This window comes from Humulus lupulus, chromosome X, assembly GCF_963169125.1.
Source record: "Humulus lupulus chromosome X, drHumLupu1.1, whole genome shotgun sequence".
NCBI lineage: Eukaryota > Viridiplantae > Streptophyta > Magnoliopsida > Rosales > Cannabaceae > Humulus > Humulus lupulus.
In genome coordinates this window covers 85,860,656-85,863,967 of record NC_084802.1, presented here as the reverse complement: position 1 = coordinate 85,863,967, position 3,312 = coordinate 85,860,656, and the positions used below count along the sequence as shown (strand labels likewise).

General features: G+C 30.5%; 1 long non-coding RNA gene across 1 annotated transcript; it reads left to right on the top strand.

Moving 5' to 3' along the window:
• Nucleotides 1–2,839, top strand: LOC133805155 (uncharacterized). Its single transcript, XR_009878870.1, has 4 exons — nucleotides 1–185; nucleotides 1,908–2,036; nucleotides 2,215–2,405; nucleotides 2,601–2,839. It is a non-coding gene; the product is annotated as an uncharacterized LOC133805155 (long non-coding RNA).
• The last annotated feature ends 473 nt before the right edge of the window (nucleotides 2,840–3,312 follow it).

Sequence of the window (3,312 nt, the reverse complement as noted above, 5' to 3'; positions counted from 1 at the left end):
TTTTATATCATTTCTTTCTCTCTCCTCAATCACTCTTTTAGTTTCTCCCAAACCCTCAATCTCTTTTTTCAATTTCTCTTCATCTCCCCCAGATCTGATTGAATCGCTCCAGTCAACTCTCTCGCGACCTAGCCCGGCGTTCCTTCTGCTCCGGTCAACTCTCTCGCAAAATTTCTCCTTTAGAAGTGAGTCCTGAATCTTTTTTTACTTTTGATTTGATTATATTTTTACTTTTAATTTGGTTATGCATAGTGGTCTCTACATTTCGTTTGCTTGATATTGCTATGAGATCATTTGTTCCTCAAGGAAAAAGCCTCTGTTCATTGTATCTCCCTGTCTCTCGCCTGTTGTCGTGAGATCATTTGTTCCTCAACTGATGATGTCTCATTGTTTATGCTTATTGTTGGGCTTTCTTTCTTTCTTTTTTTCCTGTGACCGTTGCATTCTTTGCTTGGTGATAACTTGAGATATCCAAACTACATGATACTTGAAAGCCCAGAAACGAATGAGAAGCAAATAGTTAATGAGTGAGGAGACTATCTTAAAGGATTAAGTTGAATAGTATCAAATGTTACATTTTGAGCCACTAGATCATGCGCTCTATAATATTATGTTAAAGGAGTTTGAATATCTTAAATATTCATCCATAGTGTAGTAGGTTTTGGGATTGTTATTGTGTGCTGCGGTGTAACGGAAGGTTGAGAACTTGTGTGTTTTAGTGAAGTAGGATCTAAGAAATTTGTGTGTTGCGGAGATAAGGAAGAAAACTTGTGTGTTGTTTGAATTGATATTGGCTGATGGTTGGTTGCTAGTGTAGGGAAAATGTTGTTCGATTTTATGTAGACTTGTCTATGATTATCCTATAATTGAATTGTGTTTGTTTGTTTGATTGGTTTCATTATAACATATGCTTGTATGAATGTACTTATTGCGTGTTGAAATACACATATAGCATAGCCTTTTGTACTTCTTTTTTTATATATGTTAGTTTTCTTCTTGTCCCTTCTCACAGAAGAAAGGTTTCAAAAAGGAAGATATATAGGCTCTTATTACCAACTTTGGACATCATTTTTGGTGTCATTTCGCTTAAAATAAATATGAATGTATCGGTTATTATGTTACAATTGTAGTGTTTGAATGATTCTCATATTGGTTATTATCTAGTATGTATTGGTTATTGGTTATTATGTTACTGATCAGTTTGATATAATGGTGATAACTATTCAGATTTTGTGAGTTTTGGAATTAGAATGGATGTTTGTATGTAGGCTAAACTTATATATATAGAGCGTATTTGTGTTAATTAATGTTTGTATCGATTTGTTTGTAAGTTTTTTTGTTTGACTACTTTTGATGGTCTTGCTTGCTTTTTTAAAGTATATATTACTAAGCTTTTAAATAATGCCTGAGAGGTGTTTGAATGAATGCTTCACTGAGATATATGTGAATAAAGGTATTTAGTCTGAACATATATGATAGGTTAGGTGTAATATATTCCATCCAAGTAGAATTAATTTGGTAGAAGTTTTAGACTTTCTCTCATATATGAAGTATGTCGAGTATTATAATTAAAGTGTGTTATGTACATTACCAATTCCTCACCTTGCTTGCTGTTTCATGGGTTTATACTTCATCATTATTTGCGTGTATTTGTATGTCTTTGGCACTGACTCCCACCTCAAAATAGCATTTTTTTGTTATACTTTTTATTATAAGAAATTATTCATCATGTCAAAAAGGAAAACTTGCTTTTACAACAATGAAATTTCTGTTATTCTTGTTATTATTGAAGCCAATGTGCGGATGAAATGTGTTTATTTTCCGGTTGTTGAGGTAAAATTATTATATGCATGGCTTTTATTTTTCTACACATAGTTGAGGAACTAAACTGAAAAAGGGTTTCTCAGGGAAAAGAGAATATTGATAAGATTTTGAAGAAGTTAAAAGATGAAGGCCATCAAGTCTCTGAAAATTATAAAACCTTTACACGTGTTTCTGTTCGACGACTTGGTCACCTCATACTAGATGCCCGCTGGGTAGGTTTTTGTTCTTCTCATTTTTTTTATTATAATATCCTGGAATCTTCATACATCTATTGTGAAATAACTAGTTCTGCTTGAAACTAAGAATTTACTATTGGCATGAAATATATTAATTGTAAGAGACCCTAGAGATTTTCAATTGAAGGTTGTTGGGATGTAATTGTTGCTGAAGGTCGTTGGGATTCTAGTGATCCAAAGTTAACTGTACATGGAAAGCCTCTTGGACCAGACTTTATGAGAGTATGGGTTGATGCTGATATTGTACAAGAATCTTACTTATTTCGTCCTAATAATGCGATGCTTACAATACAAGAAGCAGTTGGTTGACAGTTGCATGGCCTTCTAAAAAAGTTATTCCAAGAGGTACATTTTCATACTCAAAAAAGAACCAATATCTTATAATTTAGTGTTTGGTTTCTTTGTTTGCTTTGGTGTAGTTGTGAATTCATTATTTTGTATGTGGTATCCTCTCTTGGAAATAATTTCCATAGCATTTTTCTTGAAGTAATTTGTGATGCTTGATAATAACAATAAAATATTTCTTTGTTTATTTTGCAGATGTGACAAGCGAAATAGAAAAAGATATTTAATTTTGAAGGCTTTGTGTTGGGCAACTGTATAATATTTTGTGCTGAAAGTAGTAACTTTTCAATATGTTGAATATTTAAGACCACTTGAATACTTAAAGAACATTTTGTTGTTGATGACAGTGTTGAATGTTTTAAACTAATTTGTGGATTGTTAATACAATGTTGAATGTTTTTACTTTTTGTTATTTGAAAATCAAGTTCATTTGATGATGCTAGTATATATTAGAAAGCTAATTTTAATTATATAAATAAAAATTAAAAATTTAATAGAATAAATTAGTGTTATATAAATGAATATATAATGAGAATTTAAACTTATCTAAAGATTAAAATAATACAAAAAATGTGTTATAATATCTATTACAATAACACTTTTTATAAGTAAAGAATTTTTTTATGCAAACTTCATTATATAACACAAAAAATGTGTTATACTAAAGTGTAGTATAACAAAAATTTATAAGTATTGAAATGTGTTATACAATCGACAATAAATAATATAATTAAACACTTATCTATTTATTAAAATAATACAGAAAGTGTGTTATCGTTGACAGTATAATAACACATATGTATAACAATGATAAAGTGTTATGTAAACTACCCTGACCTACGATAACATAGTCGGTCTTAACACGTCAATAAGTGTTGTGGTATGTTTTGATAACACATTTTTGGTC